This window comes from Rattus norvegicus, chromosome 11 (assembly GCF_036323735.1).
Source record: "Rattus norvegicus strain BN/NHsdMcwi chromosome 11, GRCr8, whole genome shotgun sequence".
NCBI classification, from domain to species: domain Eukaryota; kingdom Metazoa; phylum Chordata; class Mammalia; order Rodentia; family Muridae; genus Rattus; species Rattus norvegicus.
This window is the reverse complement of record NC_086029.1, coordinates 56,469,682-56,487,875: the sequence shown is the minus strand read 5'-3', so window position 1 is coordinate 56,487,875 and position 18,194 is coordinate 56,469,682. Positions and strand designations below refer to the sequence as shown.

The 18,194-nt window shown below is 40.8% G+C and overlaps 2 protein-coding genes across 5 annotated transcripts in view; one reads left to right on the top strand and one right to left on the bottom strand.

The window, feature by feature from the left end:
• Nucleotides 1-18,194, top strand: part of Filip1l (filamin A interacting protein 1-like) — a 242,956-nt gene that overhangs the window by 158,547 nt on the left and 66,215 nt on the right. The gene's annotated exons all lie outside the window — the stretch shown is intronic.
• Cmss1 (cms1 ribosomal small subunit homolog) overlaps nucleotides 1-18,194 on the bottom strand; it is a 298,132-nt gene that overhangs the window by 213,876 nt on the left and 66,062 nt on the right. The gene's annotated exons all lie outside the window — the stretch shown is intronic.

The following is an 18,194-nucleotide window of genomic DNA, read 5'->3' as shown; positions in this document are numbered from 1 at the left end:
AGACGTATGCCTAACAGAATGGGGTTTGGTTGGCAAATCTTTTACCACTGTACACAGAGGAGGTTAGTTGTTCTACTCTGGCCTACTCTCATCGGCGTCCACATTACGCAAGAGGACAGTCAACTTCAACCACTCCACTGAAACTGCAAAGGAGGAAAACAGGTGATGTGTGCAATGTCTACTTCTACAGACACTTGCTTCACTTCTTTCTAGATGTACTTGCAGGAGTCGTACTGTTGTCACTGAAGTCTAACAACCACAGAATAATGCAGAAAAAAAAAAAAGGATCAAAACCCTATCTCAACTGCTTTGCATAAAAAATGTTTTGCTTTGTGTTGGTTTTGAGACACGGTCTTGCTATGTCACAGACTGGCCTCCAGCTTGAGACAACCTTCCTTGGCTCACTTTCCAGAGTGTTGGGACTAAAGGTTTACACTACCAAACTGAACCAATAAATTTCCATATTTATTTTAGTTTGGGAAGATATCAGTTAGTATTCTAGTTAGGAAACCAAGCTTTCTCCGGTGTCCTAGCTAATGGTGAAGTCTCATTTCTTTTTAGAGAATGTCCTGACAAACACTCACTTAAGCATCCCTGTGCCCTATACACACTCTTGTCCTTTCCAGGTTCTTTATTTAAAACATAGGAGGAAAAGTGAGGCATATCCTGGAGAATCTGAACCTTATGAACTCTTGAGGTATCTGCAAGAACGGATTTTTAAAAGCTTAAGAAATCTGGCACTAAGGGAAGATTCAACTCAGACATTACAAATATACAATTTGTTATTCAATGAGACAATGTTATATTAAATATGATTTTTGAAGGCCTGTGGTTTGGCACTAGTGGCCTAATTTGGCCCCATACTGTCTTGGCATTGACTTGCTAACAGACACTTTCTTTCATCTCCCCGTATTGTGAACATTCATGAGCATGGTCAGAGAGTTACCGGGCAGAGAACAAAGAGGTGTAGGCTGACCCTATCCAGAGGCTGACCACATGAGACAGAAGAGGACAGAGATTGGGCTGAGAATGTGAAGGGCTGACAGGGTACGGTTCTCGTGTTCACAGTTGTTCTCATCTTCTGGAGCAAGGCTAGGGCAGCCATCCAGAATAACACTAACACCGGGAGGTAGGTGTACCTGGCTCTTTTATTCCGGAGAGCAAAGAGGAATAACACAGAAATGTGAGTTAAAGATCAGTAGAAATAGGACACAGGTTAGAGGGTATGAAACAGAGGTAAGTGTACACCTTGGGATCAATTTGCTACAGATGGCATTTCTACTGGTCACAAATAAGCTCAAGAGGAAGAATTTAATGGACTACTTTTTGTTGTACAGGATACAAATTTTTAAAGGATAACCAAACTGAACAGGGCATTGAAAATAAATAGAAAAGGTGACAGGTTAGATCGTGGCGTTCTCCTTGCTAGGCCAGTGTGGCAGGTAAGTGAGCAGTCACCTGTTTCCACTGCGAAGGAAAAGCTTCCAGATGGAACTATCTGGATGCGGGAATGTCAAACTTACTCTCAACTCACACAACACAGAAATTTCTTTCTTCCTTTGCTTTCCTGTTTGTATAATTCCTGACTCTTGGCCCTGTTGGTACATTCCCCACAACACTTGCTCCACTCTGCTGCAAGGAAGGCTGCAAGCTTCCTGTAGCATGACTGACATGCACCTACTTTAAGGCCATGAACACGAACATGATGAGTGAACGCAATCTGACAGAATAGAGCATGGGAGAAACTCCAGTGGGAGAAACCCCAGTGGTTTCAGTTCAACACACACAATGTTTACAAAGAAGAAAATGAGACATCAAGTGGCGTGGAAAGGCACATACCATCACTGAATCCTTTACACTGTGGTGACAAAGTCACCCATTCACAAAAAAGCAAGACTACTTTTTCTACAGGAACAAAGAATAGTGTTTACTTCCTCGATCCAAGTGCTGTAAGTCAGTCCAGAATTTGTGGGCTCTCATACTATAGTAAAACAAGGTATAAGTCTTACTTCAAAGCAGGCTGGGAGAGTACTATCTGATTAAAAAGTCTGGAAAAACAAAACACTGTGAGGGGTTAGCGTTCATTGTATCAGTTAATATCTACAGAGAAAAAAATTAAGTAATTAATGAGTCCTTAGAGGATACAATAATGGATTTCAAATGAAGGCTCAATTTTTGTGTTTTCTTTGGAGAATTCATTTTATGTGAAAAAGCCTAAAGGAGCCTGATGTCACACATTGAGTTCAGGCCAAAATGTTTGCTAAGTGATGTCGCTGTCCTAATCAGTAAGTAATTGGCTTCCCTGCTGAGGGTGGGTGGGGGCAGGAATCAGTTGTGAAGAGCATGCTCCCAAGCCTGTTGACTAACAAAGGTTCCCTTGCTGAAATCTGTGTGGTTTGGTGGGTCCACACCACCTTATCATACCGTGTCTTATGACAGCTTCTTGCTCAGCAATGGGTTTGGCTCAGGGAGCATGTGTATCACTGACCTGGGTTCTGTACACTTGGCTGAATCAAAGTGCAGTCTATGTGAAAGTTTTACACTAAAGCAATGCCAGGAATTGTTGGCCTTTCTGAACTGTGTCACAGGAGAGCCAAGCAAAAATCATTTTCAGTCAGTGTAATTTTGCAAAAATTTCCTGTGAGTGAAATGCCAAGCATATATGCTTTCAAAAAACCCTGCAGAATTCTTTAGTGTAAATGGGGAGTGGGGGATTCAAAAGAAAAAAAAATCTTCTTTAAAAACCATTCATTCTATGACTAAATCAAACCACATCTATTACTAGATTTATGCTTCTGAAAGGACTACTATGTCAGGAAGCAGATAATGTTATAGTGACTACATGAAGAGGTGATTTTAACTCAAGAAGTTTCTAAAGCCCTAAATTAGGTTTCAAAATATCTTGGCCAAGACACTCAGCACTGATAATCCTACTTTATAGAGCAGAATCTCACGTTATCTTCTTAGAAGCTACATGGAAGAAGGCATCACAAGAACTGAGTTCTATCCCCTTTCCACCCAGTTTTGACTAGCTAGTGACTGGGGGATGTGCACGCTACTGGAGGAGGTCACCCGGGGTCTACAGTCAAAGGCTGGTGCTTTGATCAGTCTGCACTAGGCCTTCACTGTTCGGTTCAGTGAAGAGCAAACCACTTCCATTTTTCCTTTGACAGGAAGCAACTTAAGTCCATTAGGTCCCCTTCTCTAATATGACAAGCCTACCAAGTAGATTTGCTTCAGGCAAGACAACTGATGTGTTGAGTCCTATTTGATCTTACTGTTAACTCACTCATTCAATAGAAACTTAGACTGCTTTCAACTCCTCTTCAAAAACATCAAATTCACTGGAGGCTTTGCATACAGGCCCTTGAAATACACCAATGAATGAGTATATCAAGTACATAAATTTTATGTAAATGAGTTAAGTGTACCTAGCTGCTTAGCTTGTACAGCACATAACTATAAGACCTACAAGCAATCCTGTGCTAGATGGGGTTGAGGGAGAGCTTCATCTATATTAAAACCCAGATACGACTACCATAAAAAAAGACACAAAGCAGCCTTGGATTCATGTTGCTTATAAGTCATTTTAATACATATGAATAAGTCACCATATAATAAAATAATGTGTGATGCTCACAAGGACCAACTGTTTGGGAGAAGCCAATCAGCTCACTAAACTAGAGAACTTCATATGAGAACTTTATAACTTGCAACTGGAACCATGAGGATTTTTAGCATCTTTGGTCTTAAACATCAGCTTTGCTTTCCCAACATCTCACAAAGGAAAACACCCCGTGACAATGCTTTAAAACCCACTTTTAAAAAGTAGTATTTGGAAAGTTTTAAATTCCATGCACACTAAACTATTGTTGTAGAGTACACTGCATGCAAATGCAATCATTTCAACTTTCTGGCAAGGAGTTATTTGTATTACATATTCTCTAGTATATATCCAACACGTAGTAACATGGACGACAGAGCTCCACTTGACCTTTGTCATGGGTATCTAGTTCTTTGTCAGAACAAAACAGAGACCCACCACAATTTGGATGTATAATGATTAGCAACTTTACCCTATTCAAAAGATTAGAAATATTAAAAGGCTGCAAAAAAAAAAAAAAGCCATAAGGATTGAGTGTGGTTTGAAGATGAACCAGGAGCTTGGGAAGTGGGGACTCGGGTTTGCCATCAGATCAGTTGCAATGTGAAGTGTGACTCACTTCTTCAAGAGGTTGGTGAGAGTGATGATGCCACAAATGTTGGAAATTTGTGTTTCCCTTCTTAAAGGCCTTCTAGGTTTCGGTGCACTCCACTTCTTCTCAAGTATCATGTACTCATAACTGAACCTAATGTCTGCAAATCCAGGCCATGCAGAATCTTTCTACTCCTGATAGGGCCAATACAATTAAAGTGCTGCTATTCAGATACATTCCAAAAGCTATAGAAATCTCAGAATCCTAAAGGTTGAGCTACAACAGACCTAGAGATCAACCTTCAGATTTTTGAACTGAAGAAAAAAAAAAAAAAAAAAAAACGGGGCGGGGGGACCTGCCAAGCTTCAGCTAAGAAGTTAAAATCTTGTTGCTGAATAAATCCAAAGCAAGAGCTGGTCCAGGCCTGCTAACAGTATACTCAATGCCCTGCTCCCAGATGCATGGATCATCACCAGGCAGCCTAACCTTGGGCTTGATGTTACAGGAGAGCCAGAAGAAACTGAAGCTCTAAGTACAATACTACAATGTCATAATGTCACAAAATAATTTGTGAATAATTCAGGAAGAACTTACCTGCTAATTCTATGGTATAGAAACCAAAGCTGTAGGACTATAAAGGGTCAGGCAAAGGAGAAATTCAGAACTGTGACTATTCAACAGCCAGCAGAGTCCTAAGAGAGTGCAGGACATACAGTGAGTGCCGGTAAATACATCTAGTAACTCCCTCACAGTTACCAGCTTAACAGCCCTATAAAAAGGGAAGCCAAGGACAGAATGTATAAAGTCCACCTCAAACTTCCCTTCCACCCAGACTATAAAATACGAAGAGGAAGGAGTATTAAAGTATACCACAATGACAATTACGGCATCAAACGTAGACTTCAAGGTAGTATGTTGGAATTGAACTGTATCCTGAATCTATAATGTGCAAGTAAACTTTCCAGGGAGGCATATTAACCCGAGATGTGAATATGAACTTCTGGCCATCAGGATGGTGGTGAGTAGGTTTCAATGCACAGACAGGCTCACTGAAGCCCAAGGGAGCAATGTTAACAGTAGACACTTGGGTTAGGATACCTGTGGACCAGAGGATGCTGTTGTCCTGTGCAGTCTCATCTGACCTTGATCTCTAAAGAAAATAAATGGTATGTCTCTCCAGCTGCTGATTAAGGAGCCTCTGTCCAGGCAGCTGTTTAATGTTAAAAGCTGTTTACTCATTAAAGTGTAGGACTACCTTTTCTTCTTTCTGTGGCTTTCTCTTTCATGTGCTGACTAAAGCATGCTTTCCTTGACAGTTTGGGTTAGTATGTATTCTTTGAAGCTCACCCACCTCCCTCTGCTACATGGTTGCTTCTTCACCTCCACTGCTAAACCTGCCTGCTTCTAAGACCCTAGTACAAAGGAATGGCTAGCACTGACTAGCACTGACTAGCACTGACTAGCACTGACTAGCTCTGACTAGCACTGACTAGCACTGACCAGCACTGACTAGCTCTGACTAGCTCTGACTAGCACTGACTAGCACTGACCAGCTCTTCCTTCCTTTCCATCCCCCTCTTCCTAGCCGCTGCCAAAATTTTCATCTTGCTTTCCCTGCTGTTTTTCTCTAAAACTCCAATAAAATTGTCCTTGAATTTCCTTTAGGGGGGAAAAGTTATGGATCTTACAGGTAATAATTAAGTTATATTGTGTACAGGGAGTGTGATAATAGCTACTGCCATATAGAAATCACTAAGGAAATATTGCCACTGGGTTGACTAGCATTTTCCAGACAAGTATGACATTACATGTAGATGTATATTATGAACCCAGAAAGACAATTATTTCAATGTGCTGACTCACATAATTATAAACACTATATTGTCCCATGGTCTTCTATTTGCAAACTGTTGGATGGGGACAAGCAGCAATGTAATCTGAAAACTTGAGAGCAGATCACTCAAATTCTAGTCCAGATCTGCAGGACTATAAACCAGGAGTGACACAGGTCACAGAAGGCTGATGATTAACTATCAGTTCAGTGATTTAGGTGAGAGAATTCAACTTCCTCCTTTCTGCTCTCAAGGGTGTACTCCAATGCTAGGGACTGCCAGACATTCTGCTCAGGTTACTGCTCCAAATGTAACTTCTGTTACCACAGATACACCACAAAATACTGGAGATAGTTCCTTTCATGTATATTCTAAAGCATTAAAACATTTAAACATTTCACTAAGAAAGTTAACAGCCATATAGAACATTAGGCTTCATTTTGGCATTCTCAAGAAGCTTTATATTGGCCCTCCATCCTCTTCTTCTTTATCTCCTTGACCCCACTCTGCTCCAATTCAACCAGCCTGTAGCCTCCTTCCCACTTTGATGATGTCACATGTCCGTCTATTGCATCTGCTTCATCAACGCAAGCCATTCCATTCCATAGCCCTCTACTTTCACATATACCCATTCTCATTCCCTTCTTACATATTAACGTTAGAAACTACGATTCACAGGAGACATAACAGGCAATCCTGTTTCTGGGCCTTTTAAAAAAAAAATGTATGATTTCCCATTGATGTTGTCTCATAGGCTAGCCCCGCCACTTAGCACAGTTGTAGGAGAACAGAATAGAAGACAATCAGTTGTGATGGGAAAAACAGAATAAGTGTGAGACCTGCAGAGTAGGTTGGCACTTTATAAAGGAACTAGAGGAAAGGATGGCCCCCAGGAGACACGCTCAAGTCACACACACCAAAACAGCAGCTACCAAAAATTAACAAAGCCACAAAAAAGCCATTTGAGTTATACTATGCACTTTTTGTGCCTTAGAATTTTTCAGTAACAAAAATGTCAAGAGCATATTTCTAAGTCCCTAACTATGGCATGCAGATACATTACAGTTTAAGAGTCCTCTTCGTGAGCATTTAGATTCCTCTTACTTTATTATAAAGAACAGTGATAGCTTCACATTCCAATTAAGTCACGCTAACTCCTCACTGTTGCTTTAGTATAAATTCTTAGTGCAGATTACTGGGTCAAAGTTTTAAACTTCTTCTACTTTAGGGGTTTGAAATTTGCAGCTGAATGGCCATCTGCAGATATTTATACTACTATCAACAATAATAAAGAGTTTCTCGTTGTATACTTTATAAATTTATCTGGAAATAATCTTGACTATGACCTCATTTAAACATGTGATGTGAAAACATGCTTATATTTGAATGTCAATAAGATGAATCAGACTTTCCCACTGACTTGGGCTTTGATTTCTGAAGTTATTTATTGAGGAAAAACCCTGATACATCATCAAAAACACACTTAAGGATTACAACATTCTTCTGTAAAGAGTATTTTGATCTTCTTAGTATGATTTCAGTATATTCCCACTCCCATTCTCCATCAAATTCAGGTTTTACATCTAGCAACCATAGAAAGATGCCACATCTGTTGGTCCTTCTCTGAAAGCCTTCACATTTTACAGATTCTATATCATGCCATTAAGGCCAAATCCAGGATCCCAGCTCACTTTTCCTAGAAAGTGACATATTTGCCAATAGTAAACAATACTTAGTACTGACCTTACATGTTTCTAACAAACCTACTTTGTTTCCCAGTATGAGATTTAAGGAGCACATCATCAAATTCCTCCTCTAATAATTCAGCTGATGTTGATACACACGGCACATGTAATGAAGAAAACAGGTCAGAAGATGCCCAGCACAGGCTGAGCTCCCAGCCAGCGCTGCCTTATACATTGCTCATGCAGTTCTGCCACCTGTTTCAACCACTGAAATCAAGGAGAGAAACCAAACGCTTTCAGTGTCTATCCATGGGAATGCGGTATCAAGGGCTCTGGTTAGTACAGGGATTAGCCAAACAGGACCAAGAGAGAGTGAGTCCTCAAGAAACTAACTCCATTTCTGCTGCCAGCGTATTCCTGCTATCCCTTCATATTTATCATGTTCATACACTTTCTTACTTCCCTGAATGTCTCAAAAATACCCTGAAATAACTGGGCTACCTGACAAGCAGGCAACAGTTTCAGAAGTGACACGACCAGAGTTTATGAGAGTCAGATGTTTTCTGTGATCTCTGTTTAAAAATAAGGAATGTCTACCTTTGTTTTGCATTTTATAACTTATACTTTGGGTTCTAGCGATAGTCAAGGCATGCTGTACTCTAATAAACATGGGAATATACTTAAATAAAGGAAAATGCAGAAAAGAAGCTGTATGCATACAGAAACATTACATTTCTTCCAATTTGAAGAGATATAAATATAAAATATCCAAAATCTTACTGCGTGAAGAGTTTGACAATCAAAACAACAAGATGAGATCACAGGGGCAGAGTCAACATGGTGAGGATTCTACATGACAACCTTGTTTAACAAATACAAGGGACGAATATACAATGTTAAATAAATTTAGACATTCCCACCAAGTTTAGTGCACGAACTGCCTACATCTTTTCTCTTCTGTTCTGACAAGGTCTTCCAATGCAGTGGCCTTGACTTGAGATACTGTCTGAGAGCTAGGATTACTGGCGAGTATACCCTGCACCTGCCTTGAATCATGATTTGAGGACACTCAGGTAGGGGGAGAGAGAAGGAAAATTTGGATATTATACAAAATATGTGATACTACAGAATTATTCCCAATATTTTATATGTTAATAGTTCTGTGGGTGTGTATTTTAAAAGAACCCTTACTGGGCTGGGAGTGCAGCTCAGCTGGCAGAATTCTTTGTCCAGCCTGCATGAGGCCTTAGGTCCAGTCCTCTAGTACTGAATAAACAGGACACTGTGACACAAACCGACATCTTGGCACATGGAGGTAGGTGCATGCAGGAGGACCTTTGGTTGTACAGTGAACTCAATCAGCCTGGTATTCACGAGACTCTGTTGGAAGAAAGGAAATAAAAGAGGGAGGAGGAGAGGGAGGGAAAAGAGAAGAGGGAAGACAAGAAAGAGGAAAGGTGGGAAGAGGAATAAAGAGAAGGGAAGAAAAGGAGAAGAGAGGAGGGAAAAATTCTAAAAGTTAACAGCAGCGGGTTTCAACCTTCCCAATGCTCATGCTGTGCTCACCTCCAGCCATAAATTACTTTCACCTTAGCGTAACTATCTGATGTGTGGATGGTCTTAGACAACCTCTCTGAAAGGCTGAGAGGGGCTGATTCAGAGGAATGATTATTAGTTCCATAGGAGTAAGTGTGAGGGAAGGCCTTCTGGCACACAGCAATTAGCTTGAAGGCACTTAGCTTGCAGACGTTATATCTACAGATACAAAGGAAGGAAGATTGTGAAATGCTGTGTCCCTTAAGGACAGATACACATTAGGTTGTATGCCATAAACTTGGTTTTCCTCTTTATTCTGAACTCATACCGTGCACAAAAGTCTCAACCTGACACCCCAGTTTGTCAGAGAATCCACAGTACATACAAATAATTGCATTTTAAGTGTCTAAACACAAAGTTGGAGAGAAACTAAGCATAACAACAAGATTAGCAATCAGAACAAAGTCAAGCAGAGCTCTTTCAAAATGGGTTCCAAGTATGCCATCCCATTACTGTACAAATTCCTGATAACGACTTTACGGCCAAATGAGACTGGAGAAATACATTTCCATTTGGCTGAAGCAAATGGAAAATTAAATCTCATTTTATCCTAAATCATAAAAAGGGAGCTGTTGTAATATGCTACCTAATCCTTTTTGCCTGACCCAAAATTAGCTAATTACAGCAACATGTGAGCAAAAGGCAATGAAATCTAGACTAATGAAAACCAAGCGGGGCTGGGAGCATCTATCTATTTTAAATATGTCCGAGCTCTGCCACTGAGGCTTTTCAGTCTCCATCGCCCATCCTCAAAAAGAGCATCTCGGCTAATCTCCCTCAGAGAGCCTGTCTTTGGCCATCCATTGAGTTGAACGCTATGTTTGTTGGACGATCTGAGGAAAATGAGTGACACAAACTCTCCATCTGCAAAATGGACACAAATGGCCTTGTGCTCTACTTTCCTGCCTGAAGCTTATTTGGGACTATTATTGGGTAACGATTTGGGCGCCCCCAAAAGCTCAGAAAACTGTGTCTGCACTGAGTTTACTGAGACAATGCTAACTGTGTTTGCATTCTATCAGTCCACAGTGTGAGTCAGTCTATTCCAAACCAGTTTTCTAACCAGAAAACTGAGAAGTTTGATGACACGTTAAGGTAAACATGCTCCCTAGATGAAGTTATTTGAATTTTTATAGACTTTAATTCTCTGTGAGCTTTGCTAGATTTAAGTTCATCTGAGTTAAATAACAGAAATTATATATAAACAAACTATTAAAAATTCCATGGATTTTGGATAGCTACGACTATTTAATACTATAAAGAGCAATTAAGGTAAACTGATCCGAAACTGAAACTATTAACTATTAAATAATCAACCTTTTCCTTAATTAAAATCTCTGCTCTTAACAGGCTTCTTGCCTAAAGAAGTAAAATTTCTCATTCACTCTTGTTGGATGACGACAGCTCTTGTTGACAATGATAAATGAACTTTGAGTCTGAAGGGCTCACTCCAGTGAAAGAACAGGAAAAGGGTTGCAGACCAAGACTCTCAGCACCTACTTTGCAGGCAACCTGAGAATCCAATGGGCAGCTGAATGCAAATGCAATAAAAATGTGGTAAGAGCCCCCCTAACTGACCTGATAGCAACTGTAGGTCATAAAAGCTGACTGAAAAGTGCAGTGTGGGGGACTTTTTAACCTATACGAGGAATGACAGGATGGATCACTTTCTCTTTTAACAGTCCACTGCTAGCCATATTATTGCTTCTTTATACAAAGGAAACTCTTCCCATATTCCCACCCTGTCCTCTTTTCTCTTGCCATTGGGAACGTCTGCTTCACCTAAAACAAATACTGCCCCAGCTGTGTGTTCCCACCTTTGCTCCAAAGTGATTTTTCATCATTTATTGTTACCCTTAGGAGCAAACGCTTAACACATAATTAGGATACAACTGAGTGGTCCTAAAACTTTTTGATGCTGGTGGATTTCCCTGTGTTCACCTTGCTTCTTCCTGCTAAAAGGTTCCGAATCAGACATTCATGATGTCCACAATCTTATACTTGTGAACTTTCACTTGCCTATAGTATGCCACTTTAACCATCACCTTGTTTTGGAAATGAGAGAGCTTTCTCTAAGTTCTTCTGCAATAGTGCAGACAGAAATAGTTTTCTATTATTATTCTTTTGACGAGTAGAGGGAAAAGGTTCAGAGTATTTCACACAGACTGTTAAGGGCTAGGACACAGCTCAGCTGCTGGAGTGCTTGCTTAGCATGTGAGGCCCTGGGCTCCATGTGAAGCACTGCACAGTACCTTATGCCTACAGTCTGAGCACGCAGGAAGAGGACAGGTTCAGATGCACTGAGAGCTCCTGACTGTGCTTCTACACCTCATGAGGCTGTGGCAGGACGTTCCCTTAAGTAACAGTAAAATCTCATCTCAGTGGGGGTTAAAAGCAGAAATAATGGAATTTATTTTTGTTTGTTGTAGAGTTAGTAAATTCCATTTTGTATATTTTATACATCATCAATAAAAAGATTCCTTAAAAGAAGCGGATAACTTGTAACAGTGGTAACAGCAACAGTTACAGTTAGCTTCAAACACTCCTGTGCTGAGCTGAGTTCCCTCATTTAGTCTGCATTAGTCAACATAACTATGAGGTAGGTGCTATTATTGTCCGCTGAATACTCAGTCATTCTCAAGACCACAAGACACTAGCCCAAGGTCACACTGCTAGCCATGGTAAAGGAAAGTAGACCTAAGGTGCAATTCCTATTCTAAGTGCTTTTAACCCTTTGTCTGCAGTGGTTCCCCAACCTAGGTGAGCATGTTTGCCAGGAAAGATATAAAGAAAGGCATATTTCTGGGGCAGTTCCTAAAACATGATCAAGCAGATTCCCCATGGTGGTGGTCAGAGGTGCCAGCACAATGGCATTTCAACTGTGGGTCAGATGTTCTTTCAAAATGCCAAGAAACATGAGTGAGGCCAGTTGTCGAATAGTTGTCTAAGTCAAATCATCTGCCTGGAATAGCAATAGAATCTCTGCACACAAACCTCTTTACTATCAAATGGTCAAACGGGCTTGTTAGTGTGGGGCTAAATGAGGTCACGGTCATAATATGTCAGCAGCCAGTATCCAGCCAGTAACAAAACACACCTCTGCGGGAGCAATGTTACAGAAGACTTGACACACACAACAGAACATTACTGGGACAGCAGGCATGGGGACCAATGCGGATAGAGCTTAAATCCCTGACAATGATCACTGCAGGACCAGGTCAACATCTGTAAATAGTCAACATAAAGTTTACGCTTCTGAAAAAATTCATACTTGTAGTTCATTTATCTATTTATTTCAAAATATTTACTGAGTGCCTTCCACTCCCAAAGCGTTTGGGTAATGGAAAATGACATAATCATTGATTACAGGATCAGGAATGGCTCTGTGAGACGGTAGCATTTGAGATGCATCTTCAAAGACAGGCACAGTTCAAATAGAAAAACAGGAGACTGGGAAACAGAAAGCATTATGGTTGGGCTCGATGGCATAAAGGAAGATTAAGACAAAAGTGCAGCCATATTCGGGAAGCAGTGGCATATGCTTTGGAGTAAGTATGGGTAACATGGACTGATATAGAATCAGTCCTTGCTATGTCACAGTGGTCAAAGAACAAAGAGCTGTGACTATGAGACTGAGTGAGGAAGATTCACTTCAGAAGCACAAAGACAGTGAGAGAGCACAGTAGGTCTGAGTCGAAGGAACACTTGCACTGCAAACTAAAGTGCCTATATTTTTGTCAGTGTTAGGAGACATTATTTCTGTAATTTATGGCTGCTACCTTGGTTGTGTGTGACCCCTCTCTGTGGGAGTAGGGCTGCCTCTCACTCTTCTGTCTCATCTTAGGACCCTTTTCCTTCTACTGGGTTGGTTCACCCAGCCGTGGTGTGAGGGTTTGTGCTTACTCTGATTGTATCTTTTTATGAAGTTTGGTTTAGATCCCTGGGAAGCCTGCTCTTTTCTGAGGGGAAATGGAGGAGTGGATCTGGAGCAGAGGGGAGGTATCTAGAGGAACTGGGAGGAGTAGAGAGAGAAGAAACTGTGGTCAGGATGTATTGGATGGAAGAAAAATAGATTTAAAAAGACAGAGAAGACAATGATTTTAAGGTAAGGAATAGAAAATGAGAAAACCACAAGAAGACCTAGAGTCAACTGACGTAGGCTCTTGAGGGCTCACAGAGACTGAACAAACAACCATAGGGCATTCGTGGGCTGAACCTAGGGCTCCCTACACATTTGTAGTAGATGTGCAGCTTAGTCTTCCTGTAGTTTCCCTAACAATTGAAGGGGAGAGTTTCTCTAACTCTGTTGCCTACCTTTCAATTCCATTCCCATAGCTCGGCTGCCTTGTCTGACCTCAGTGGGAGGGGATGCATCTAGTCCTGCTACAACTTGATGTGCCAGGGTGGGCTTATATACCTCTTCTCCGAGGAGCAGTGAAGGGGGTGATGGAGGGAGGGGTATATAAGGGTGGGGCTGGGAGGAGATGAGAGGGGGCTGCAACTAGGATGTAAATAAATAAATAAATAAATAAATAAATAAATAAAATAAAAAAAAGGGCAAAGATCACAAAAGGTATTGTGTCTTCAAGTTAGCGATTGTTATCTCTTGCTACATTCCACTGTTTTAACTGAGATTAAAATAACAATCTCACAAAGTAGGAAGGGCAGGCAATGTCTTCTGGGCATAGCAGGAAGCAGACAATTGACGCTTAAGTGTAGCTAATCAACTGTAATCTCTGGGCATCCTAAGCTTTCTGTAGCTGAGTTCTACTACAATGTACTTATTTATTTTGGTAGAGGTGGGATCTGTGCGGATCAAAGTGGATTCCAATAGTGTAATGTCTAATGGGTGCAGATCAACTTCTGGACACTGCTCTCTCTACCACGTGAGGCCCAGGGATTCAATTTAAAAGGACATAAGACCATCACTTAGATTAAAAAGTGGACTTCATTAAATTAGTAAATTCTGTTTGATAAAATGCAAAAATAATAGGATGAAAAGACAGATTGGGAGAAAATATCTATTTGAAAATATACAACTTAAAAAAAAAAAACAGACTCAGAATATGTAAACAGCACCCACAGAGCAATAACAACCACAAGAAGACTAATAACCCACTATAAAAGGGCAAAGATTTGAAGAGGTACCTTATGAAAGAGGAAATTAAAAGTGTAAACAGTGAGCTCAGTATTGTTAATTCTCTGCATGAATATTAAAATATGGGCTGGTAATAGCTCTCTAGTGCTAGAGTTCTTGCTTTGCATGAACAAAGCCTTAGGCCTTACCTTAGCACTGAAAACAGAAAAAACCAAACCTAACTTAAACCACCAAAAACCAAAACACCCCAATCCATACTTAGCCTAACAGAAAAGATTAAATCAGAAGAACACCGTAATGCTGGTGTGTGGTTCATACCTATAATCAGAGTACTCGGGAAGCTCAGTTGTCAAGAATATCAGACTAACCTGAGCTAGAGGATTCCAGGTCAGTTTGAACTAAAAAGAGACATTACTAAATGATAAGAGAAAGTAGAGCGAGGAGAATTGCAAGCATTTCTAGAGACTGTAAATTCTATTTATAGGCATATCATTCCATTACTGTGAGTCCACCGATGATCTATCTGAGACAGACAGAAATAACCTAAGGTAACAAAGGTCAAAATGCTGGTTACATCCAAAAAAGGAAAGAAGATAAAAACTGGAGGGTTTAAAAAGAGTCTATACCACCCACTCTAGGATGGGGGCATGAAGAATTGCCTGAACCCCACAATCTTGAGCACTGCTGACATGTCCGGTTCTGACAGCAGCTGGACAATATGGAGGGCAGATGAGTTTAGCTCTGGACTGTTGTGGTGAAGGAACTGGTGAGTTATCCGGGAGTATGTACACACATAGGTGAGATAGAAGTTGGGGGAGCAAAGGCTAATGATAACGACTTGGGAGTTTGAGCACAAAGGGGCAAGCTTACAAGTCTGGATGCGGGCGTGAAGTGGGGAGCAGGCAGGGAATAGATGAGTGCGTGTGCTGGCAGCAGGAGCACAGTCAGAGAAAACCAACTTAGAAAAGAGTGCACAGCACAGAGGCTCAGAGGCCAGTGCTCATGAACTTAGGAAGGAGTATCACATGAGGCAGAGTCTGAAGAGACCAGTGTTTGATGCTAAGGAAGGACTGCTCTATGAGATGTGTGATTAAGAGAGGCTGGTGTCTTGGAAGCCTAAAGGAAAAACCTAAAGGACAAGGCAGTCAGTCAACTGTGTAAATGGCACAGAAAGTGACAAGGATGCCAAAGAGAACCTGTTGGACGCGATAACGAAGGCACCCACCGCATTGCGGTGAATGATCTCATCTGGATGGTAAGCAGTGACAGCAGGCTTCTGTCGGAAGAGTCTGGGGAAATCTGGACAGGAAAGAAAGGCAGGGGGCTGTCACCTGTGGAAGCAGGGAAACTGAGGAGAATGTCATCAGTGAGACTGAGGTGTTCAGACTGCAGTGTGGAAGCCAGACATGTCACAGGAGCCATGTCATGGCGGAGGCCAATCAGGGGTTTGGGATGGCGGTGGTGGAGGGTGATGGCAGTGAAGGGGAGTTAGGATAAGCAGGAGACTAAAGATCAGCCAGTAACTACAAAAAGAAAGCTTTAAATATGAAGGAAACTTGAGGCCTGGGCCTAGGTTTGGAATAGGAGGAAGATAGCCAGCTAACAAAAATTAATATCCAGAAGGTTCTGCTAGTTATATTAATAAATATCCAATTTTGTAGGAGCATACTGAATACATTTTAAAGGTTCTATTTAAATTTAGCTATTCTAGAACCTAAAATATTGCCTCAAAGAAACAAAACAAAAAACCAAAAGACAAAACTAAGAAACAAACAAAAGAAGACTCTTACCATGCAGGTAAAATTACCCTAAAGTGGTTACAATGCTGGACTGAAACACAATGGCTTTCCATTCCCATTGAAAGATCCATTCTAAGATTAGGTACCATGCTACAAAAGGTGAAAATAACAAAATAGAAACATTCTAATGCTGAAGCAGTAGGTCTACTGCCCCCGCAGACCTCTGTTTGCTGTGGGAATAAAAGCCAGGCACCTATCATTAGGAGCAATAATAAGAAAAGCATTCGGTTTGCCACTCTTGCCGGCGCTGCCAACACTGTAAGCCTCCTCTGAAAGCTGGGCAGCTCAAGGCAGGTAAGCAAATTAAGGGCCAGCTAGATTTTGAAATGAGCATTTGCTTAGGAAAACAAGATGCATATCTCCAGTTACTTTTCCTAGCCAAGAGTCTTGCTTAACTCAATTAGCTCAGGCTTGTTTTCTATTGCTGGAGGTCATATTTTTCTATTACCAAATGAAGATTTGTTCATTTATGAAAAATTAGTATAAGTAAATGAAGCAGTGGGAGACCTTAACTCCAGCATTCTTTTGACCTGAGAAAAGAGTACATCCAAGTGAAACATCTTAGGTTTTGTTGTTGTTGTTGTTTTGTTTTGTTTTGTTTTTGCAAGAACACTTTTCTCATGATATCTACAAAGGATGTTATACATAGAAACCTATGAAGATGCATGGAAATTTTCCATTATTTATCAATCAATTAAAATTTTTCTAAATTTTATTTTTCGCCTACCAACCTAATATTTTAAACCTAATACTTTTAAAATTGCACATGTGTTCAGATTTATATTTGTATGTACACACAGAGAGAGAAAGGGAGGGAGGTCACAGCTTACTGCCTTTTTTTTCCCAAAATAATCCTAGGTATGTTTATCAGCAAAGTGTTATGGATTAAGAAACTACTGCCTGAGAACATGCATGAGCTGCCTAGGAAGTCAGCTAGAAAAGGGCAGGGAGGGGAAATGAACCACAGTGTGGCTGAGTGTGCTGACCACATATTAATGCCCTCAATTCTAAGAGGAGTCTGGTCTGTGAGGAAAAGCCCTTCCTTCCTAGATGAGGAAATGGAAACAATTGTACCACTAGGAGCCATCAGACTCTTGCTGATCTTGGCTTACACCAGCAGGTTTGTTTCCCCGTCACAATGCGTGCAATCAATAGATTTTAATCATACTCATTTTTCCACCTCCAGTTTTTCCAAGGCTTAAACTACCTTCCCAAGGAAGTCTCCTTATTTCATTCTGTTTACACACGTGTGAAAAGTCCAAATTCTGTTAAAACAGATACCTAGAATATAACTGACATGTGAAAGTGACATATCTCGAAACAGTGTCATTTAGTGTGAAACTCTAGATCCTGACCTGACTTTTGTTGACTTGCTTTCAGTTGCTAACTTCTCCTAGACAGTGCAATGGGGTCCAACACTCCTTCCTTGTACCTAATAAGTTCTCAGATGTCTCACGTGACTTCCTTCCACACTATCTGCCATCTCCGAATGGTTGACAAGCACACGTTTTGGTGTCTGGATACTTTCGTTTCACAGAGTCCCCCCAGTTCGTCTCATTTTCACTACCAATTTCACATCTTCTCTTTATACTGAGTCTTTCAGAAATGAGCAGGTGAGAATGTCTATCTGTTCAATTCAGCAACCATCTATGGGGTTCCCATTTCTTCTTACATGATGAGCATGGTATAGTCTGTTGAGGAACCTTGCAATGCCCATGTTTAGGAGACCAAGCCCCAAAGTGCTATTCAAAGAACATGCTACTGCAGGGTACTAAAGATGTCTTGGGAACTGACATTGAGTCACTTACATTGATAAAAAGCACCTTTTTAAAATGGCCAATCTAAGCAGGAAGGTAGTGATGCATGTTTTAATCCCAGCACTTTGGAAGCAGAGGCAGGCAGACCTCTTAGTATGAGGCCGACCTATACATAGGACAGCCAGGGATACACAGAGAAACCTTGTTTTGGAAAACAAAGTCTAATCTAAC